This window comes from Urocitellus parryii, chromosome 8 (genome assembly GCF_045843805.1).
Source record: "Urocitellus parryii isolate mUroPar1 chromosome 8, mUroPar1.hap1, whole genome shotgun sequence".
NCBI classification, from domain to species: domain Eukaryota; kingdom Metazoa; phylum Chordata; class Mammalia; order Rodentia; family Sciuridae; genus Urocitellus; species Urocitellus parryii.
This window is the reverse complement of record NC_135538.1, coordinates 10,200,551-10,225,074: the sequence shown is the minus strand read 5'-3', so window position 1 is coordinate 10,225,074 and position 24,524 is coordinate 10,200,551. Positions and strand designations below refer to the sequence as shown.

The 24,524-nt window shown below is 41.8% G+C and overlaps 1 protein-coding gene and 1 pseudogene across 5 annotated transcripts in view; one reads left to right on the top strand and one right to left on the bottom strand.

Annotated features, from left to right (window-relative positions):
* Arid1b (AT-rich interaction domain 1B) overlaps positions 1-24,524 on the top strand; it is a 397,185-nt gene that overhangs the window by 69,059 nt on the left and 303,602 nt on the right. The window lies entirely within an intron of this gene.
* Positions 5,754-24,524, bottom strand: part of LOC113186384 (ferritin heavy chain pseudogene) — a 31,647-nt pseudogene continuing 12,876 nt past the window's right edge.

Here is a 24,524-nt window from a genome sequence, read left to right as displayed (position 1 = left end):
AATTGCTAGGCAGTTTTTGTCCAGTTGGGCCATTGATAGACCTTTTGTAATAAACTATCAGTTTGGGATAGTTGGGCATGGTGTAGATGCTCATCATATATACTGGGATATATTCCTTTTAAGGTAAAATCCAAGCCATAGCGACTTCACGAGTGTCATTTTACATTAACACAAAGAACCAATGAACATGTATCAAAGTGTCCAGTTTGTAATATTTAAATTACTCTGAAGAATTAGCAATAAATTTCCAAGGGTTATAGATGACACTTTTTTAAAAAAATATTTTTTTTCTGGTTGTTGATGGACCTTTATTTTATTTATTTGTGTATGGTGCTGAGAATCGAACCCAGTGCCTTACACATGCTAGGCAAGTGCTCTACCACTGAGCTTCAGCCCTAGGTGATACTTTTTTTTTTTTTTTTTTGGTACTGGGTATTGAACCCAAGGGTGCTTAACCACTGAGCCACATCCCCAGGCCTTTTTTATATTTTTATTTAGAGACAGGGTCTCTAGAGTCTCCAGGGTCTCGCAGAGTTGCTTAGGGCCTTGCTGAGTTGCTGAGACTGGCTTTGAACTCATGATCCTCCTGCCTCAGCCTTCCGAACTGTTGGGATTATAGTCATACGCCACCACGTCCGGCCCTAGATATTTTTAAAGCTTGTTAACAAGAGGATTCGCTCTTTGAATTTCAGAGGCTTGGAAATCAGCCAGAATTTAACACCAAGAATGGACATTGGGGGCTGGTGTTGTGCCTCAGCAGTAGAGCGCTTGCCTAGTATGTGTGAGGCACTGTTTTCGACCTCAGTGCTACATAAAAATAGATAAATAGAATAACGGCATTGTATCCATTTATGACATGAAAAAAAAGTGGACATTAGCTGCAAAAATGCTATTGTGTTCCAGGAAGTAAAGGCTCACTTTCTACCAAGCGTGGGCATGTCTCGGTGGAAAGTGTGAGGCCACATGAGGCTGGCGGGCCGTCCACTGCTATGTTCTATGTGTGCCAGAAGACATGCCTGCTTTTATGTTAGTTTTTCTGTTTTAACAAAATATCATGGTTTAGGTAGCATTTCTAACAAGAGTTGTAAAATAATCATTTTGTAATTATATTAAGATGAAATATTTGTAATCAAGTCAAACAGTATGTTCATTGTATGAACTGGTTGAAACAATGAAATTTTAAGTTCATGAAAATAGTCCATGGATTTGAATGGAGCCCCAAATCTGTTGTATGTGTGTTTTCATCTGTTTAAAATCCCACAGTTAAAGATGGGGCTGTGTAATCCGTTGATTTACATTAGAGAAGGAGCTCTGGGGTATAGGAACCAGCTGGTTGCTCCCTTCTTCAAGAGGTCCCTCAGAGATGTTGTGGCACTTTTATGAAAAAGACAATCAGTGAAACACCAATATGAGAATAAAGATCACAGCGTTTTGGTCTCCATGATAAAAATTTTAAGGGCAGATTTAGTTATATAAAAACTGTTTTCACCTGGTGTGACAATAGCTCTGTTCCTGCGTGCTGGGAGAGTGGGAAGACAGTGAGCTCTAGAGTTCTGGGTCCTGGGTTTGATGTAGGGATTTTGTGAGGACAGACTGTGTTCAGGCCACAGAACAACATTTGTTGCCTGGTGTTCACCCAGACACCCTCTTCCGGGTTCTGTTTGGAAAGATGTGTTTAAACAAACACATGCTACTCTGTGATTGCATAGGACCACATATACGTGCGCACGCGCGTGTTCGCGTGCGCGCGCGCACACACACACACGATCTTTCTTTGACATGTGTGAGATGATGCTATGTCGTGCACTTTTTAAGATGCATTGAATAATGATAATATAAACTTACTAATGCCCCCAGTGTGTGCCACATGCTACTTTTAGCTTTTATATACATCATTCAACTTCATAGGAATTCTATGAGGGATATGCTGTTAACCTCATTTTATTTAGGTGATGAAACTAAGGCAGGGAAACGATTAGGTAACTTTCCCAAGTGTTTCTAGTAGAGAAGCTGGAATTGAATCCAGTCAGCATAATTCCAGACTGTTGTCTTAACCACTGGGCTATGGCTGACTCTTCACCATTAATCATTTCATCTTATTCTGATAAGAACACTTGTGTTTGTCTCGTTCTCTTGTATCCACATGTTTATGTACATGTGTTATGGCCTATTGCATTATGTGTGTGTGTGTGCATGTATCTTCATGCATAAAAATAAGTGAAGACAGATTTTTAAAATACTTACATACTTAGACCTAGTAAACCTGTGGCCTTTGATTAATTGCAGAATTCATTGTCCGTATTTTGTCGAAACTATGGTATAAAAATGTGAAGAGGAAGAAAAAAAAGCTGGAGAAGTGATGATCCTGCAGTTGCTAACTTGGGCAGCAGGAAGGTTGGGGTCCTAGTGGTCCAAGGCTGGAATGGTCTCTGGCCTTATGCTTCACTTCAAGATCAGAGGGTCCAGAAAGAGCCGTGGTTGGGCTTATGGGAAGCCTGTGGTAATGATTTTGCTTGAGACAAACTGGCATTTCTTGTCTGGGGCTTGCTTGAAGTATCATGAGAAATCAAACCAACAAATCACTCACTATTGGTTAATAGTGAGGTTTGTGTGGTTGCTAGGTGTTTTTAGATTAGTAATTCCAGTTGAACAGCATAATGGTCCTGTTTTGGTGCTGGGAGATCACTGTTCCAGATGAGGAAGTTGAGGCTTAGGGTTGACATTCCCAAGATTACATAGTTTTGAAGTGTCAGAAGCTGATTCTTGGTTTTATGATGACAAAACCACATTCCCTGTTTCTGTCATCTGCAGTTTCAGAAGAGTATTTAATAGAGTCCTGACCCCTCCTGTGTGAAGACAGTGTGAGGCCCTCTCAAAGCTGAAATGCTAGGCATTTGCCATTGGACAGGAAGGACAGGGGGCCCAGTGGGTAGAAGCAGAGGCCTTGGTGTGGCCCTGGTCTGGGTACAAACTTCTGGAAACTTCTGGAAAAGCCATCTTTCCCAGGAACATTGTCATTTATTGGTGTCCCTGGGCTAACCACAGGAAAAAAAGGCTTTTGTGAAATTCCTGTTTGGATTGGAAATTCTAGGTGGAGCTGGAGTTGGAAGCAGAACTATAGAGCCATGACCAAGGTGCTGGTCCCCTGCCTGGGACTGCTTTCAGTTCCTACTGTTATTGGTTGGAAGAGACAGGCAAATAGCTTTCTGTTCCTTTTAAGTAGAACAGGAGTCAGTTTTGCATTTGAAATATAAATGTACCAAATGTGTCTTAATTGTTTGCCTTTTTGTTACCCTTTAAATTGTGGCCTTAACCCTGATATTAAACTCTGCTGGCGAGCCCCCTCAGCATGGCCGAGCATCACTCATAGTTCCCACATGGGCAGAAACATAGGCCACTGAGTTTGAGTTTGAGAAGTGTCTGCTTCCTTTATGGGTTGATATTCATTGTTCAGTTACTTGCATAGTATTTAAATTTCTAGTTTAAAAAAAATTCCAGTGTTTACTGGTATGCTATAGTGTAAATGTGAAAAGGAACCTTGAAAATTTAATTATCTTATAATTCATATATCAGCATTTTATACGGAGCGATGCTCCCAGCACTTCCCTATCTCTGTGTTAACTAGAACTAAAGTTTTTCTAAATTAAAAACTGTAGGTTGCAAAACATGTGTGTTTTTTTTTTTTTGCATGTGCAGTTATTTCTTTATCACCGAGTTGTCCTTCCAAGAAACCTCATCTAAATGTGCTTGAAAATTACCATCTGCTCTTTGCAAGTTTGGAGGGGCACAGAAAGACTAAGGTGAAAAGCTGTCACTTCTAATATCTTCACTCAAACTTTCACACCCTTCTTGTCTACTTACATAATTGCATGCAGCAGGAGTTATTTCACTATTTGGTATTGTCCTTATTGAAGAGAGAAAGAGGCAGGCAGGCAAAGAGAGGACCAGAGTGGGATGAATATGAAGAAACACCTCTTCTTGTACAGTCATTTTCTTATTCAGAATTCATGTTCTTAAACATTTTAATAATGTATTCTCAGATTTTTCTTTTTCTAAAGTGGCATACTTAGTGATTTAATAGTTCTTTATAATTTTATTTGATGTTCAGAATTTAGTATAACAAATTTATTATAATATTGGAAGGGTTTTGAATTGCTTACATAATTTATGTTTATAATGTCCTCGTTTAAACTTAAAAATTGATCTATTTTGGTTTTGATTAGAATTAACAGCCATAACAGGATTTGGAAATGAGAAATGACGGAAGCCTGTTAGTGTAAACTGCCAATAATTTCTAATAGTCAGGAACAAGAAGACCATTAAAAAGTTGGATTTATGCCAATAAAAAGGTAGGAAGGTAAAGGGATGGGGTGACTGTCATCCAGAGTTGTAAATTTTGATCTCCCTGCCAGTTAACCTCCTAACACCCATATTCAGCTGAGGACAACATTCACCTACTTTTTCATTTACTTGGGATGGTTGCAATAGAAGAAAAGAATTTGTTTTTTTCTTGGTAAAATGGTGGTCCTAATTTGTATTTGGTGGACCCTTCAGTAATATTACAATGAAATATTACTTAATTAAGGTGTAGACGATTGATTTGAGGAAGAGCATTCTGTGTGTTTCACGATTAGAACATACACCATACTATTTTCTAGCTTGAGAAAATCTGTATCTTTTAGGAAAAGTCTTAGGTCTGTTTAAGCAAACCCTTTTATTCCATGGTTACTTGCATTTTGTGCAATCAATATTCTTAGAATTTCTATAATGTGATGAAGATTTGGTTTAGAAAAAGACATACATTCTAGGCCCTCAGAGAACAGTACTAGGAGAGACACAAAGCTGGCGTGGACAAAGCCTTACCTAGAGTGATAAGTAGTAGAATGGAGAAATATGAAAAGTGCCATGACATCACAGGGAGGGAGATACTGATTCTACAAATGCAAATTGTACAAATTCTACTTATGGGAAGGGTGGGTGTGCCAGCTTTCCATTGCTATAGCAAGTGCTTAGGATAAATCAACTTAAAAAGAGGAAGGGTTTATGTTGGCTTATGGGTTTTAAAGTTTCAGTGCATTGTTGGTTGGCCTGTTGCTTGGCCTGTGTGCTCACTTTGTGGCATCTGGGAAGCAGAGGCTGGGGTGGAGGTGGGGGCAGGTACGGTCCCAGTATCCTTCAGGGTGCATCCATAGTGACCTAAATCCTTCCTGGGCCCACCTCCTACAGGTTTCACCATCTCCTACCCACAGGCTGGGAACTGAGCCTTTAACACACGGACCTCTGGGGGACTCTCCTCAAAACCAAAGCAGTAGGTGACAGATGACTTGGGTTTTAACAAAGGAATAACAGAACTCTCTGTGTATGTATCGGGGCAGGCATATTTCTGACAGTGGACACAGATGATCCAATGTTCTGTGATCCATAACTGAGTGGTATGTGATGAAGAGTAACTCTGAGAACATGGTATAGGTTTGGATTAGGAGAGTAGACTGCAAGGTGGGTTGTGAAGGACAGCGGTTTATATGATTTCAATGAATCTGAACTGTATCTTTTAGCTTTTTTCTCTTTATATGGAGAGTTTTTTTTGGGAGGGGTACCAGATTTCTTTATTTGAAGGAATGGTACAAATTAAAGAACATAAGTGGATGTTTTGGTACAACTTATAGAAAAGGTAAAGGTAACCCCAACATGCATGCACTGCCTTGGTGACCAGGGAAGTCACTTGCACGGCTATGGGAAAGTTAGGCTGAGGTTTAGCTCTGGTTATCACTGTCTCCCAGGGTGTGCTTGTCAGAGAGATACTCTGCCATGCCCGATTCTGGGGCTCCCATCTTGTGCAAGTTGGTTACATGGTCACCCAATTCTTTGATGGATTTCACCTGCTCATTCAGGTAATGAGTCTCAATGAAGTCACACAGTGGGGGTCATTTTCGTCAGTGGCCAGTTTGTGCAGTTCCAGAAGTGACTGGTTCACACTTTTCTCCAAGTGCAAAGCACACTCCATTGCATTGAGCCCACTGTCACAGTCATCGTGGTCTGGTTTCTTGATATCCTGGAGGAAGAATCGGCCAGCTCGTTGGTTCTGCAGCTTCATCAGTTTCTCAGCATGTTCCTTCTCCTCATGAGATTGGTGAAGAAAATATTTGGCAAAGTTCTTCAAAGCCACATCATCGGGTCAAAGTAGTAAGACGTGGACAGGTAGACACGGGAGGCCTAGACTCCAGGTTGAGCTGCGGTGGATGGCGGCCCCCGAGTCCTGCTGGTAGTTCTGGGGCGCCTGGGAGGGGGACGGGTAGCCGTGGCGGGCGGCTGAGGAGAGGCCTGGGCGGTCCGAGGGCGCTGTGAAGAGGTGGCTCTGAGCGGCGGCCGGGTGGGGGTCCAGCGCCGGTCCCTCCAAGCACTGTTGGAGCAGGACACGGAGGCGACTCTCAGCGGGAAGAACATCTAAGTTTTTTTTTTAAGAGGAGTAGCTTTGAAGTGTTCTGTAGAAGGGCCATTTCTGGAATGTGGAGAGTGGACTGGGCAGGAAGGCTGGACGAAGGTGGATGACAAGGGGGTGACTCTTCAGAACTGGAGAGGTGCAGGAGCAGCTGGACTCATGAAGGGAAGCGAGTGAGAGGGTGTCACAGGGGTGTCGGGTAGGGCATTGTGTGGGTGGAACTGGATCTTATGACCAACTGAGGAGAAAGTAGGCAGCGGAGGGCTCTGAGATGACTCTCCAGTGTGTAACCTGGGCAGCTGGGTAGATCGAGTAGAGAGTTAAAGGAATCCCGAGCAGGAAGCAGAGCATGAATCCACTTTGTGTGTGTGTGTGTGTGTGTTAATGCATGTTGAATCCTGCTGTGCTCTGCCACTGAACAACATCCCCAGCTTTTTTTATTTTTTTAAGTTTTGAGACAGGGTCTTGTTGTTGTCCAGGCTGACCTTGAACTTGTGATCTTTCTGCCTGCGCCTATGGAGTCTCTGTGATTACAGGTGTGTGCTCCTGCTCTTGACTTTCGGACACATTTGGTTTCGTGGGGCAAGCCCTCAGGGAATGGAGGTGGGCCGTGGGTACTTGGGAATTTGGGTCCAATGAGTTGTGGATGTTGAAGGTAGAAAGTAAGCGTGTGGCTCAGTGGTTCTGAGCTGTGCATACCCTTAGAATCATTTGGGGAGTTTATCTGGAGTGAACCCCATCTTTAGAGATCTTCTGTTAACTGGTCTTGGGTGGGTCCTGGAACCTGTGGAACCAGGGTTGAAAGGGATCATTGGAGGCTCCCGGTAGAAGCTGTAGGAGAGGGTGTGTGCGCACTGTCCCAAGAGGAGGCTGGGACAGCGTGCCTCCCAGTGCTTGTGGGATGTATGGCAAGGAGTGGAAACTGTGTTCTCAAGAGGGCAGTGACAGGAAGGCCAGGAAAGATGGCCGTGGCTGCTCCAAAGGAGGAGGGGGCCAGCAGGGTCAGGGTGAAGGGATGGTCAGGGAGGCCTCCCACTGATTGGATAATAAGAGCCAGGTTGCAGTGGTTTAAGGGGTGAATGAGGAAAGGAGAAGGAGGCAGTGAATGTAGACTGGTCTGTGACACACACTTCTGTGCTGTGAGATCAGGGAGTATTTCCTGATCCCGATTGCCTGCTCCTTGTTCACCTGGTGCTGGACTCTGGCACTGTGCTTAGGACCCAGTGACTTTTCTGCTGTCCAGGAAAAGTCCTGTGAGGAGACAGGTGAGTGGGTGAAGGCTTAGTACAGATGAAGAGCCGAGTTTTTGATGAGTCATTGAAAAGAAGGGGGACAGAAAAAAACAGCGTGGGGGGTGTGGTGTCAGCCAGCTGCCAGTGGCAGAGGAACCTGCCCTCCGTGGCATGGGAGATGATACTGGAGGAGGTGCCAGGTCATGGAGAGCTGTGAAGTCCTACTGGGAAGCCTGACCTGACGCTGTAAGCAGTTAAGGCCCTTTTTTCAGTTCTAACTAAGAAGGCTTGAAACGAGCCTTCTAGATAGGTCATTTTTGTACTGTGGCTTGTGGGAGTGAGAAGGACTTAAAGGGAAAGAACCTGGAGATAGGAAGGTCTGTTCTGAGTCTAGGCACACAAAAACCTGAATATGGTAGGACCCCAGTGGGGTCAGTAGAGTGGGTAGGAAGTTGGGTTAGGAAGGAAAGGGGTGGCTTTAAATCTGCTGTGAAGGTGAATTGAGCAGGACATGGAGGTGATTGTATTTGGGTAAGAAGCGGGAGGAGGAGGAGGAGGAGTGCTGTATTGTCATGGTCTTGCCTGACTCCAGATTTCTGGTTTGCATGGAAATGAAGATTGTGGGTGCCTTAACCAAGAGTTTGAATATAGTTTTGGGGATGAGGATGATGAGTTTGATTTTGGATATATTGAGTTTGAAATTGTTAGTTGTGTATACAGTTGGTTCCTGACTTATGGTTTGATGAGTGATTTTTCTACTTTATTGTAAAGTGAAAACCTGTGCAGTTTACTATTTTGTTTTTCACTTGAGTACAGTGTTCAGTACATTACATGAATTATTTAACACTTTGTTGTAAAATAGGTTTTGTATTAGAGGACTTGGCCCTACCGTAGGCAAATTCAAGTGTTCTGAGCATGGTTAAAGTAGGCTGGTTTAAGCCGTGATTTGGTATTACTAAGTGCATTTAAAAAAAAAAAAAAATATATATATATATATATATATATATATATATATATATATGTTTTTAGTTTTAGATGGACACAATATCTTCATTTATTCATCCATTTTTCTGTGGTGCCTAGGAATGAAGCCAGTGCCCTACGCGTGCATGCGAGGCAAGCGCTCCACCACTGAGCCTCAGCCCCACCCGCTAAAGCGCATTTTTGACTTACACATTTTCAACTGACAGTGGGCTTATTGGGATGTAAACCCATTGTAAGTGACAAGTACCTGTCCTTGAGAGTAAAGGGAAGAGTATTTAAAATTTTTTTTCTTTTAAGAATCTTAGAGCAGCCTATATACTCCATTCTCATAAATGTTATGTGAAATACAGGAGAGTTGTATTTCTGTTTTGCAGATGGGGAAATTCAAGGAGTTAAAATATTAAGTGACTTACCAAAAGAACAAAACAAGAAGTAGAACCCTGGAAAATGGATCTTCCAGTTCTGTTTTCTAATCAATACTGTAATTGCCAAAACGTGTGTTTGACTGTTGGATGGCTGGCAGGTGCATTTTTCTCTTCATGACATCTCACACTTCTCCTGAGCAGTTAGGTTGCGCAGAATTTAGCTATAAAACTGGATGAGAGGGGAGGAGAGATGACAGTTACTTGGGGTCCTTCCTTTCCAGCTCAAACATTCCTTGTTTCCAGATGAGGGAATACCGTCATCTTGAAATTATCTTTTGATCCTAATTAGAATAAGATATATTCCATACTTGTGCAATTATATCAAAATAGACTCTAATGTATAACTAAAAAGAACCAATTTAACAAAAAGAAATTGTTCTTTGAAGTATCTTAAAAACAGTGTGCAACCTCTAACAGGTGATTTATTTTCTTTCCTTTTTTCTTAGACTAGAGAGTGGAAAAATTGTGTTTGAAGCACACAGCAGGCTACAAATGGCTTAGGAAAACTAGTTTTGGATTTTCTTAAAACTAATCTTTTCCTACAGGAGCCATGTTGAATTCTTCTAGCTGCTTCCTCCAGTCCCTTTTCGTGTTGTGAGCCACATCCTTGCGATGCCGTGTCCAGTGCTAGGCATTTTCCGTCGCTTTCCGCTGTGGAGGAAGGTGGCTTGGCACTCCTTCCCACCCTGCCTGCACTGCAAGCTTTGACTCTTCTTACCCTCTTTTCCTCCAGATGTGCTATAATTTCAATTTGATCACAGTTATGTTTACATAGTTGAGACTGGGAAGACATTAATCCATGTAGCTAATTATTATTTTCCTACACAGCTCTTTGCTTTTCTTGTAATAAGCAATGGTCTTTTTTTCCTTCAGCTTCCTATATACACTTATCGCTCATCCTACTTTAGAACCTTTTCGCATGGGAGTGATAACTGCCCATCTCTCCTTGTGAGATATTTAGATCCACTGGGTATGTTATAAATTCTATATTCTAGAGGCCTCTCTCCTAGAGCATCCTGGCTTTCTGCAGTCTCTCTGGTACCTTCTCTATCTGAAGCACAGATTTTATCCTTGGTTCTCCATTTACTGTCATTCTAAAATCTACCTCTGTCAGTTTTCTGAGTTGGGTGTTTGGTTTCCTGTGTTCTGTGTCCTTGTTTTGGTTGCAGACCATCCTCCAATAGTTTTCTCAGAAATGGTACAGGAAGTAAAACTCCCTCAGGTCTTGCACATCTGAAAATGCCTTTTATACATGACTTACAGATTGGGAATACAATTTTGGCAATAATTTTCCTCCAGATTCTTCTATATTATATCAAAGTGGACTCTGCTATATGCCACCATGACGTCTGAAGCTCTTCTTACTTTTGCCTCCTGGCCCTTTGCATGTGACCTGTTTCCTTGCCCTCCCTTCCCACTTCCTGATGTCGCCTTCCCCCAGTGCCCTTGCCTTCCGTCTTAGCCTACTTTTCTCCGTTGCCCTGTGCACTTACTCTTGTAGTCACAAAAACTCTCTTGATTATCTTCCCTCCCACTTCATTCTTACTCAGCACTCTTTCTAGAACTCTTCCTTAACTGATGTTCTGGACTTTGGGGTTCCCCCTTTGTTGCCAGGTTGGCCTTGAACTCCTGGGTTCAAGTGATCCTCTGCCTCAACTTCCCAAGTAGCTAGGGCTTGGAGCTTATCATCTTTTCTGCTATCTTCCATGTCTTCTTGTCCCCTTTTCTCAAGGAATTCTTCAGTTCTGGTATTCTATTTTATTTCTAAGAGCTTTCTGGTCTTCTCAGACTTCCCCCTCTTTCCTTCTTCCCTTTCACCTTCCTCCTTTTTCCTTTTCTTAATTCTTTGTTTTAATAGAATCCTGTCCTTATTTCAGGGCAGGTCATTTTCTCATGTCTCTTTGATATATTCATGATTGTATTCTCTTCTACTTTGCCCTTTTTGTTTGGTCTGTGTTTGTGTTTAAGGCTTTCCTGAGCTACCAGAAATCCCTGGTTGTCTGAGTCCCTGTGGGAGGGCTTGCTGAAATTGGATCTCATGTGGATTCCTGGTGGGCTTCTTAGGGGAGCTGGGGGACACTCCCACCCCAGTCTGTATTTACTTTCATGCTGTTGGGCAGGGATTGAACACAGGAGGAGGACCGTTGGCAGGTTGTTGCCCATGGGGTCTCAACGCCCAGTAGACTCCATTGTTGTGGTTCCAGAGAACCTCTGCTTCTCCCTTTGGCAGGGAGTAAATTTCCAGGCTTCTGCTAGGATGGAGGAAGAAGAACTGGTCATAACAGAGAGAGGCTACTTCCTAGTCCACGTGGTCCTCCTAGTTTTAGGCAAGAGCTCCTCTGCTCAGCAGCCCCTAGCACACACACCCCATGGACCCCAGTCTGCCCTCAGTTGTATCTGGTGCTGCCAAGTACTGAGCCTCTCAAGGATTCCACCTGGCCCCTAGCCCTTTTTGGTGGCTAAGTTAGTTGCTACTGTTCGTTCATTCGTTTGTAGTTTCCAAATTTCTGTCATTGTTGTTCTTATGGGTTTGTTTTTATAAAAACAAACAAAAAGCAGGCCAACAAAAAGCAAGTTGTACTGTTGCTTTTGTTTTGGGGAGGGACTGATACTAGACGCAAGCATTGACTGTATACAGACATCTTTCTTTAGTTTTGTTAAATACAATTAAAACAAATTGGCTACTTTTACATTCAGAGGTCCCACTGATGTTGTGTGCTACTTTATACTTTGTAATTTATGAGAATATGTACATAACTGTCGGTTATCCTCTGTCTGATTACATAAACAGGATATTCACAGACTTTAAAATGTCATTAGCAGCCATAAGGAACTGTCTACACTGCGGTCTCTTGGGAGTGGTTTATACTACTTGTGACGGCAGTCTGTCTTGTATGTGAATACTTCATTTAACACCGCCTGGTATGCCAGTTTGTCACAATGCTGTTTGTTTCAGGTGTGTTTTCCTTTACACTCATGGAGTACACACATGTCCGTGTGTGTGCGTGACTGAGTGACCCGACAGGCATTCTGCTGGCCTTCTCCTGCTGTCACCCCCGGCAGGCAGTGTGCTGGCTGTTTTACATGCTCTATCTAACTCCCTCCTTCAGGTGCTCCCAGCCATTGTGTGGTGGCACTTCTGCAGCATGTGCTGGAGAGTCCTCTGGGTTCCTCTTCTTCTGTCATTTACTGCACACTCTGATGACAACTTTGGTGTACAGTGGCATTCCTGGACCTGCTGAAGTTTAGCAACAAAGAAATTACCTTGCTAGATATAAAAGCTTAAGTTTGAAGGTGGCCCGAAACGCCTTCCTGGAAAAGGCTGGGGAATTGGTAGGCGTGGAAGGTGTAGCCTCAGGGTGGGCCAGCAGTGTCAGCTGGAGGGTGCCTCCTGGGAGCCGGTGGGAGAAGCTGGCAGTGCTTGCTGGGAATGTGCACGTGCTGAGCTGACGAGTGCAGGCTAGGAGCATACTGCTGCTTGTGGAAAGCTGGTCTAGCTGTTTCAATGCAATGTTTGGTTTTTGAACTGAATATACCAGAAAGTACTTGAGTATTGTCAATATCAGAAATATTATCTGATTTTTACTTTCTTTATTTTGGATAGATGTGAACAGTCTCTGAATGTGTTGTTTTTAAGTTTTAAAATAATGTTTTGGGAATACTTTTATTTTTCCTTCAGACTTTCTGAATGTCTTCTTCTGTCATTTACTGCACACTCTGATGACAACTTTGGTGTACAGATTAAGCATAAGAAAAAGGACCTACTTTTGATATGACTTCTTGAAAACAGCCTTTCTTCTCAAAAGTAGTCTGCAGGTCTCAGACTTCTCTTTGTAACCCTCCCCTTGAAATCCCACTCAGTTCATTGAGCCCAAGACATAAGCCCTCTACAGATCAAATAAGCTTTTATAAAAAGATGGAAAAAGTAAATCTTTTTCAGAATCAATTTATTGTCCAAAATGAGTCATTATGGTAGTAGCAATGAATCATTCACGTTATGGCCACAGTTGCTGCTGTGGATCGCAGGTGTCACCATGCCTTATGGTCATTGGTGGTCTTCATCACCATCGAGGTCTGTGTCCTGGTAATGCTGTGTCTCTGAGAGAAAACCTGACGGTAAGCTGCCAGGTGAATCCTCGAGTCAACACCAAGACATGTATAAATATCTGACTTATTACTTTGGATCACTTTTCCACATGGTTTTTACCATTTGTTGGACTGTTTAAGTAAAGAGTAACTTAAAAAAAGAATGTGCTCATTCATTATTATTTCTCTTTAGAGAGAGAATTGAGAAAATTATTTTGGTGTGTTTTTATTATATCATGATAACTTAGGACAAATATTAAGGATCTATACCTGGTTTGATGAAGAAATAGCTTCAGAAAACAAATTCTGAAAGGGTTTAGCTTAGTTCATTTGGGCTGCTGTAACAAAAATACTGTAGACCCAGTAGTAAATAAAATAACAAATTTATTTCTCACAGTTCTGGAGGCTGGGCATCAGAGATCATTGTCAGGTGAGGGACCAGTCCCTGCTTCATAGGCAGTGTATCCTCACATGGGAGGAGGGGAACAGCTGGGCCCTCAGCACAATGATCCCATTTGGAAGGCTTTGCTCTCATTGCTTAACAATGTCACAAAGACCCCGCCCCCTCTTGCCCTCACCTTGAATGGCTGGATGCCAGCATAGGAATTTTGAAGGAACACAAACATTCATACTATAACATAAGACAAAATGAAATAAGACCATAAATTAGTGGTTCATAACAAAACCACTCAAAACTAAATATTGGCTCTTTAGAAATAGGATTTAGAGACAATTGTTAACTTTTAACTCATTCATCCCTTTGTCCCAGATGTGGAACACCTATAAAAACTTAAATATTGATGCAATGTGTAATATAATCATTATAGCATACAATGTGATTATAATAATAGTAACAATATAATATAAACTCTAAATTTTGATATCCAAAATAATATAAACTCTAAATTTTGATATTCAATCTATTTTAATATACTTATATTAATTTTATTGAAATAGTCACAGAATTGAAAACTTGGGATATAATGGGTTAATGATTCTTGTGGTATTTTCTATTTTATCACTGTGAAATTGAAAGATTTTGAAGAAGCATTCCACAAGATTAATATAAAAGAGGTAATAGAGTAGCATTAGTGATTTTGGGGGTATCTAATTTTGTGGTTAGAAGTGATTCAAAGGAGACATTTGTTTTGTAGAAATTTTCTGATTAAGAAATGAATTCAGTCTTCTATCTCTAATGCATTAAATTATCTATGTTATTTGTTGAAACTTATGATTTCATTTTAATTGGTGTGCTCTATATCCAGTGTATATGTATGTTTTCAAAATGAATGGAAAGGTTTGGAAGTATGTTTTCAAATTTGTGTTAGAATTGGCCATATTCACAGGTTTAATAGTTTTAGCTATTTTTCCTATCGATAGTTCTACTAGAAACAAGAGACTAATATTTTTTGTCTTTCATAGGCTGGATGTATTGAAATAAGTTTGTTTATCTTCTATTTTCTCAGCATCTGGCTGTGAAAAGTGAATCATAGTCTTTTAATATGAAATTCGTACCTAGATTTTTGGATGAAAAAAAATCTATGTAATTTGAAGGTAAACATTGATGACTATATCTGTTGAAAGTATTGGCAACATTCTATACTCAGGCTAATGAATTTGTAAGTTGTTAGTTTTCACAAATTTGATTTACTTGAAAACAGGGAATTAGGGGAGTCTCAGTGACCTCTATTAACTCTTCTAAGGGGTCGGGATATGCAAAGTCCTAGTTTTATGCCATTTTTCTTTGTACTAATTTAGTAGACTTGCAGCCACGCAGGTGGAAGGCCACCAAGAATTCATACAGATGTTGGATAATGTGTGAAGAGATGAATTGTCTAAGTGAGCTATAAAGTAAATTTCTATATACCAAATTTTATATGCCCATTGAGAGTCTTTAAGAAAAGAAATGATGTCTTCCTAGGGGAGAAAATTGGTTCTTAGAGCTAGTAGTAAAATCATACTTCACAACTTGAGACAACATGCAGAAAATATGTACTTAAAAATATTTAAGAATATCATTGCCAATAACATTTTAATGTTCATAGTGACATGATAGGCAGTGGATAATTACAAGGAATTGCTATTCCCTGGTCACTGGTCCCCACCCCACTGCCAGCAGTGGGGCTGAGGCAGGGGGAGGGCATGGGCTAAGGTGCTGCTGTCTGCCTTTCCCAGGGAGCCCTCATCCTGTTCAGGATTCTGCTGGATTGCTCTGTCCCCTCTCACGGGCCCAGCTCTGTAACACCTTAGGTTACAGTGTCTTTGAAAAGTAGGAAAGCTGGTGGCAAGAGCACCCTCTCTGCCGTGGCCTTGCTTGCACAGGTAGTCGCTGCTGCCTTCTGTTGGGTGACAGCAGTGGAAGCCGGGAGAGCTTCCGGCCTCCCCAGATCCTAGCTAGTCCCGTTCTTGGCCCACCCTGGCTGGCATGGGTGGCGGGATTCTGGCAGGAGCGTTTTGATGGCTGTTTATAGCAAGACCCTGTGTGACCCTGAACACAGAGCATCCAACCTGATGCCAGAGGCCCCGGATACCTAAAATGCCCTTGCTTCAGGGTTTAGCATAACACAGAACAGATGTGTTTGCCACTTAACAAATCATTTAGGTTAGATTTCATTCATTATCTTTTTTATATGTAGCTTAAAATTTTTTCCTGTACACTGGTGGCTGTATTTTGAAGAGCTTGCTTTACATTAGGTCTTGTCAAAGACCGAATCTGTGGGTAATGTAGAACTGGTGGGAAAAAAAATGTGGATTCTGGATTTGCCAGGAAATAGAAATACTTATAAAGCAATACTTCAAAATGGTAATATATATATATATACCATAGATAAAAGAGCTACTAATTATTTTTTTGAACATAATTATATGTTTAAATTTTTTTAAAAAAGGTTGCATTGGACTTAAGACTCAATTAGAATTAGAGAATTTTACTGAGCCGCTTGTTATCTTGTAGCAGTATTTTGTAATGATTCTTTTTCCACAAAATGCCCTAAAAACAGCTCACAAATTATCATCGTAAACTTGGTGTATGTTTTATATTTGGTGTTTTCATTCTTTCTTTTTTTTTTGAGAGAGAGAGAGAGAGAGAGAGAGAGAGAGAGAGAGAGAGAGAATTTTTAATATTTATTTTTCAGTTCTCGGCGGACACAACATCTTTGTTGGTATGTGGTGCTGAGGATCGAACCCGGGCCGCACGCATGCCAGGCGAGCGCGCTACCGCTTGAGCCACCTCCCAGCGCCGGTGTTTTCATTCTTATTTTCTTTTAATTATTTAGCATTTTTTTAAAAATATATGTTTTAGTTAGAGTGGACACCATATTTTATTTGATGAGGTGCTGAGGACGAAGCCAGGGCCTCTCATGTGCCAGGCGAGTGCTCTACCACTGAGCCCCAGCCCCAGCCCCTTCATTTTTGTTTTCTAATATCAAAGACATTTAAATTTTCTAGGTTTGTGTCAAAAACAGCTCTACCTCAGTAAGTTTTGCAATATGAATTATTTTTCCCATTCATTTTTGTTATCTGGAACCACTACCCCTTGGTGGGAGACACAGACAGTTCTTGGTCATTGTGCAGCCCGGGCACTGTGGGTCTGTGTTTGTGCCCTCTAAGTAAGGGGTTAATTTCTGATATAGAAAGTGACATTTTTGGATCAGTGCTACCACAGCTTATTCATCTCTCATATCCAGCACCTAGGTGCTAGGTCAGGGCCTGACAGGTAGCAGATGATGAATACTTGTTAAACGAGGGCAGTATGAACCCCACTGAATGGTCTTGGTGATTTAGGCATTACACAGTATAACAAATAGTCCTCGACAGAATGGAAAGAGATCTCTTGGAAAATCCTTTTGAATATTCTATGTGTAGTAGTGGAGAAGGCCTAAAATGGGGACCTGAGCTTTCTTGGAGTGACTAAGTTGCTCAGGGCCCTGTAGTAAATAACAGAACCAAGACAGAACCCTGTCTGCCTGCCTCCAGCACTGTTGATCCTGGTCACTCTTTTGTCCTACTCTTACGAATTTGTAGATGCCACAGGGAAAGAAATATTCTTGTTAGAGAGTATCTCCTTCTTACATATTCTTACTTGCTCTAAGTCTTCGAGAGAGTGTGTGACAGCTACCCTGTGTATGAGTAGCGTGTCTGTGTTGTCTCACTTCTGTGAACAGTGGATTTTCTGCTGGGGGTTGCAGAGGTCACTGTGCAGGTACACGTGCTGAAGCCTTCTTCTGTTCTCCTTTGTCTTCTTGCCATTTTTTTCCTTAGCTACTTGTAGGCCAAGCCTCTACCTGTGGACCATGTGGACAGGCCATTTCCTGTGTTTCTTCCTTTTCCTATTTGCCTATAAGTTCACCGGAGCTGGGGAGCATTTTCATATGTCTGTCCCAGGCACTTGCATGATGCCTGGCAGGTAGAAGGCTCTTAGGGTTCAGGAAGTTGGGCCGGACACAAGTTTTGATATCCACATAAAGCTAACCTGTTACTTAATGACTGGAGAGTTCTGGGTTAGTCCACCAGGTACAATTTCTATCATTAATTGTGTAGTAGTTCAACTCAAGATACTGACATTTTGTAAGTTCTGGGTGCAGTGGCACACGCCTGTAATCCCAGCAACTCTGGAGGCTGAGGCAGAAGGATCGTGAGTTCAGAGCCAGCCTCAGTAGGTTAGCGAGGCACTTAGCAACTCAGCCAGACCCTGTCTCCAAGTAAAGTGTAAAGGAGGGCTGTGATGTGCTCAGTGGTTAAAGCACCCCTGAGTTCAATTCTTAGCACCCCTTTCCCCCAACAACAACAAAAAACATTCTTCCTAGAAGTTGTTGTCATGCTTTCAGGAGAGAGCAACTAATGCAAGTCTTTTATTACATTAAACTTTAAAAATATTTAGGTGTGAATAATATTTTTGTAAACTTTGATGTAAAATCAGTGATTGATTTCTGAAGGGGAGAAATGGTGATTCTCGGGATAGGTGGGAATATGCATATGCTTTCCTGAAGATCCCGCACAGTATATTAGGATACACAGGTGATCTGCTTTGTGTGGTCTGTCTTCCTAAGAGTTTGCACATCGGAGTTGCAATGCATGGTGCAGATCCCTCAGTAAGTGCAGCAGGACCGTGCAGAGCTGTACTGCAACTCTTTCAGCACTCAGAGGAGTTGTCTTTGCTTAGATGTGGTTTGCCTTATTGTCTCCTGAAGGACAGGCCTGTCTTCATCATTCTTGGCCAATTTTTAACAATCCAGGCATTTGATAACTTTGGGGGCTTCTGGATCTCTGGCCCCAGTGGTCCTTCAGCCTCAGGCTTGCTTTGCCAGCTACCTGCGGACCGCTTCCTCAGATGTCCAGAGCCTCTGCAGAAACATCTAATCCTTCATCCTCCTGGCCTGTGATACACTGGGGCTCCCGTGATAACTAGGGTTCTTAATGGAACCCAATTCAGGGCAATGCAGAGTCCTGTTTGATTTTTCCCTCTTTTCCTGTACTGATGACTTTCTCAAGTTCAGGTCATTTTAATGTATGAGAGTGGGGCTCTGGCCTCTACTTCTGATTCCCTTTCTGACTGGCTGACTCACTGGGTTTGGGCTGTGGGGACCACTTACTCTATGTAGTAAGTTGGCGAGAGTCGGTGCATTTCATCTCTCCTGCCCATAGCTTGATAAATAAAAAATATATGGTACTCTGGTGTATATACATTCTCCCAAACTGAAATCAAACAGCGGACCTCCAGTACGCATTTCAGTGTGGCCTCTTCCATGCTCGGCACCTCTGTCGCTCCTTTCTGTCCTTGTTTATGATACCTCTTACACAGATTGCCATCTCAGAATTCTGCCCCACACTTTTACAGTGCTCTTATTTGTGGCTTGAACTCCCTTATCTCTTTTCCCATCTCTCTGGTGAAACTTTGGTCCAAACTCTCAAGCTCAGCTGCATTTTCCTTTGGGAAGCTTGGCTCACTTTCCGGAAGTACTTCCTGTAGCAGTGCTTTAAGTATCTCCTTATGGCTGTTGCCTGCTGAGTTGTGAATGCCCTGAAGAGCAGGAACAACTTGACTTCATTGTAGTGGCATGCAGAATTCTCTGCCCATAGTAGCTAATCAAATAAATATGTGAATTTAATTGACATTCAGTATCTTCTTTACCTGCTAAAATTTGCAATATTCTTGAAGTACCACCCTTAAATTGCCTATTTGAATAAAGATTGACTGTTCACTATTCAAAATGCTTGGGACCTTTGGAAGTGTTTTAATACTCTGTGGATTTTTTTTTTTTTTTTTTTGGTACTGAGGATTGAAACCAGGGGCTCTTAACCACTGAGCCACATCCCAGCCCTTTTTTTTGAAATTTTGCAAATATAAAATTCATTTGTGTTCATGCACATACTATCTTAGTCAGCTTTTTTGCTGCTGTGACTAAATGACCCGACAAGAACAATTAGAGGATGAAAAGTTTATTTTGGGATACAAGGTTTCAGAGGTCTTAGTGAAGAGAGGGCCAACTCCAGTGCTCCGTGCCTGAGGTGAGGCAGAATGTCTTGGCAGAGGAAAGCAGCTCAGGTCTTGACCAACCAGGAAGCAGGGGAGGTGGGAGGGAGAGAAACAGGCAGACTGCACCACTGTGGATGGGTGGGGATATGTACCCCAAAGTCATGTCCCCAGTGAGCACCTCCTCTAGCCACATCTTACTTGCCTACAGTTCCCACCCAGTTAATCCCTATCAGGGGATTAGTACACAGTCTAGGTTACTAAGACTCTCACAACCCAATCATTTCGCCTCTATCTTGCATTGTCTCACACATGAGCTTTTGGGGGTCACCTCATTATATACAGCATAACATACATACCATCTACTCATGGCCTGGAAGGTAAGCCTTTTTTTCCCCTCAAATATTTATTTTTTAGCTGTAGTTGGACACAATACCTTTTGTTTTGTTTATTTATTATTATGTGGTGCTGAGGATCAAACCTGGGGCCCGCACATGCACTCTACCACTGAGCCACAACCCCAGCCCTGGAAGGTAGTCTTATACAGTTCTTTTAGTGCACCTGTGCTTGACTGTGCCTGTCACATAGGTCAGGTGGGGAATTTTCCACCTGTGGCATCATATCTATGTTCAAAAGGTTTCAGCTGTTGGAGCATTGTGGATTCAGATTTTCGGATTAGGGCTATTCACTCTTTATGTAAATCCAGAGTAATATCTAGATAAACATTTGAGACTAATAACTATTCATTTATTCATTGTTCCCTCATTCCTTCATTAACTGGCCTTTCACCATTGTACTGTGGTATGTAATATAGCAGAAAACCCAGTATGTGGAAGAAAAGTAATTTTGTTTCGTAGGCAATGGTTGTGGGTATGTGTAGGATGTTCAGGTTCACAGCTTCACAAAGTCCTGAGTGGAGTATTGCAAGCTTTCCTAATATCTGGTCTATCTTTTGCTCCATCTGTATTTTGTTTCCTAGGAAAGAATAGAACAATTTCCCTGTTATTCTAAATGAGTTGCACTTTTAATACTCAATGATGAAAGGCGAATTGTATTCTGGATTAAATGTTTTGTTATTTTATTTTATTCTCTTGATTTTAGCATGAGGATGATAGAACTTTAGCATTATAATAGTCTCTTTCCCTGGCAACTTCTCTACACAAAGATGCCAGATTCTGCTCAGATTTAAACAGTATCATGCTTTTGCCAGTAAGCTGTTGTTTAAAATGAGTTCCTTGGGAAAAAAAGTCACAAAGAAAGCTGCACTTACGGAGTATGTTTTGTTTTCTTTTTCTTAATAGAAGGATGGCTTACTGCCATGTTTTGTTGTTGTTTAATATTATAGAGGTTTTACTGCAGCTCTGTTGGTGATTGCAAGTGTGCTACATTTTGGCTAACAAATGTAGCAAATGTGATGAAAATCCCCTATGTTGTACATTTCTGTGAATAACATGTTTATATAACATGCTAAATACTTCTGTTAAAGAATTGCTTTCCTGAAATTGCAAATTCCATTCCAGATTTTAGTGTTACTGAAGTGTACTGTAGAATATTCCAAGTTGCATAAGTATTTTAAAAGCATCTTCAAAGTTTACACTGTCTTCTTGAATTTGGGTCTCTGAAAAGATTGAGAATTGTATCTCTGGATAGTACCGCTGATTTTTTTCTTTTCTTTTTCTTTTTTTTTTTAATTGTATCTGCTTGGCACTGAAGAGAGTTGCTTAAATTTGTCCTGGTTTTACGTTTTGGAGTAGATAGCATTTACATGACTATGCAGAAAAATCATGTGCATAAAAGAATAAACTTGTATTAATATTTGTAAAATGATGGTTGTGTACTGACCCTGAACCCACTGTCCTGTTTCTTCAGCCTCGCCTGTTCTTGCCCTATGAACTTCAGGTTGAGTCCTGATTTTTTATGTTTTTGTAGTTGTATATAGACAGAATACCTTTATTTTGTTTACTTTCATGTGGTGCTGAGGATCGAACCCAGTGCCTCACACATGGTAGGCGAGTACTGTGCCACTGAGCTACAGTCCAAGCCCGAGTCCTGACTTTTCCCTGAGGACAGAACCTGGTTCCTGTCCCCTTGACCTCTCACATGTCTGGATGTCCTTTGTAGCATCTGCTCTTTGATCCCAGTTCCAGGGATTACCTGGATGCTGGTCTTGCTCAGCTGGAGACTCTGCTTTCTGATTGCCAGCTGGGCCCCTCTACTTGGATGTGCTGGTGGCCTTCCAGGTGTCCCACTGGTGTTTCTTTCTCTGGTCTGTCATTTGCCCCCATAAAATCATGGCATGCGTCAGTCATGTAAGTTACCAATCTGGAAGTCATCCGTGGTGTTTGTCCTCACTGTCTACACCCAGAAGATTCAGCCAAACATTTTATGTTCTCTTCCTTTTCAGTAGCCTTTGCCATGATGGAGGTCATTGCCATCATTAGTGTGGCAATTGCTGTAGCCTGTCAACCCGTGTCTTATTCTCACTTTGAGGTCCATGGACCACAGGAGGCTATGAATCCTTTGAAATTAAGTACTAAGATTTCTATGTATGTGTATAGATGTATTTTTCTGCTCATTAGTAATATTCTCAAAGTTTCTGTGGAATCCTGGGTGGGTAAGAAACAGTTATTATTTGATTATTCTTTCTGATAGTGCTTTCATGATAATCTTGCTAAAATAAAATATAAACATGATGTGACTCTTCTTCTTAAAGTTCTTTAGTGAATGAATTCTGTTGTAAAATACCTTCCAGATTTGATGGAGGTACCTCTGAACTGACTCCTGACCTCCTTTTCTACTTTCTCTTTCTAGCCTCCATCCTAAGGAGAAATGAGACACGGGGTTACTGAAATATCTGCAGCTAAAATGGCACCATGTGCTAGTTCACTTCACTTTTGTTACTCTTCCCTCCAACTGAAATCACTGTTCCCACCTTCCTCCTCCTGTTTGCTCTGGATGCCCTTTCTCCCCACAGCTTTCCTTGACTTCCGGCTCTCCTTTGTATTCATTCAGTTTCTACTTCAATCGACAGCGTTTGCCCTAGATAGAAAGCACTTGTTGCTACTGAATGTGTCCCTTCCGAACTTGTGCTCCTTCTTAGTGTCTTCAGTGTGAAGGATTAGAACTGTACAACTCTGAAAGCTGGGTTCTTGTGCCCTCTGGGCCTTCTCACCTAACTGTTGTTATCTTTGACTTTGATTAGTTACCTAAATTATCTTCTGAAAATCTCATTCTTTGCTCAGGTTTGTTCTACATTCTTGATCAAGTGGTTGCCCTTTGCTGTGCCTCTGACAGCCAAGTATCACGTGCTGCCTCCTGTTTGGTTCCGCGGTGCTTTCATTTCTCTACTATCTTCCTAGCATTTGAGAAACTGCCTTCATCAGCCAAAATTATTAGTTGTAAGCAATGAAAACTGAGTCTGGCTACTGTATGCAGAGAAAGAAATATCAACAGGTTATTGGGAAGCACAGAGAATTGCCAGGAATGCTGAAAGGTTGGATCAGTGAGAAGGGCAGGAACAAGGAAGACCACATTGTGCAGATCAAGCCAAAACCAGGTCACAAGTACAAAGAAGACACCTGCCACTGTCCCTCAGCCTGTGATGCCACAACTCATTCCACATTCCTCACCCTTACTGGTATCCTGGTAACATGCACACACACCTGAAACTGGGTATTGTGTGTATTGCCAGGGAAAATTCCTCCTTCACTTGTTCTTTGTGTTATTAGCCAATGAATCAAAGATCAAGTGCATCTGATTGGCTGGGCCTTCTCCCAGTGGTCTGGTTGCCAGGGGCTTTGGGAAGGTTGCCTTTTGAGCCCCCTTTTCCATTGGGAAGCAGAGTCTGCCTCTTCCTAGACTCAGAATGTGAGGGGTTACCCAAACGCAGGAGGGTGTTAAGTCTGAGTATCCAGATGATTGGCTTGCCATGCTGCTAGCTTTAATAGTTGGCCTGGGTGTACTTCAGGAAACTTTTATTGGTGAGGTAGATTTTATTATTACATGATGGTTTGCATAGTGGTTGACCATTTGGTTGTGATTTTATATCACTATCTCATTCAGTGAGGAGAATGGAGGATTGTAAATTTTGTTTTGGTGGTGGATGGAACCCAGGGGTTGCCTAGCACAGAGACTTCCCCAGCTACACTTCCAACCCCACAGTGTTGTGTCTTTTTTTTTTAAGACATTGTCTCAAAAAGTTGCCCAGGCCGGCCTCAAACTTGTGATCCTCCTGCCTTAGCTTCCCAAGTCACTGGGATTCATAGGCTATAATATTGTTTTATCAGGAAGGGAGTAAGGAAAGAGTCCAATAAAGAGGCAATCCCATCTAACAAAGGTAACATTTGAGGGCAACATTCTGGAGCCCCTGCCCGCTCTCCCTGTCCTACTGTCCACATTGCTGTGGGTCAGGAACCTGCAATCAAAAAACTGCGTCTAAAGCACTCAGATGTTCAGTTATGAGCATAACTGGTTATGTGAGGGCTAATTCGGTATTTTGTATTCTTGTTCTGTCTACTTGTATTGTTTAATGTTGTAACATCTCTGGTTGACTGCAGCCATATGTCACTCAGATGGAACCTGTACATTGGCATTGGCCTGACAATCACTGAGCTGTGGAACACAGCAATAAAAATTATGAAAACTGTATCTGTTCATTAGATCAGTGGAATTTGTAAGCACTTTTGTGGCTGTGCCCCACAACTCTACACTGGCAAATGAGAGTACAGTAGATTAAGTCTTTGCACTTTTCCCCCCACTGAGAATTGTATATTTGTTTCACACTTGCAAATTGCTGTAAAAACCAGATAGATGAGCATATTAAAAGATTATAGCAATAGAAAATGTGTTTGGGGAATCAGCTGCCTCAAAACAAGTACTATAAGAGG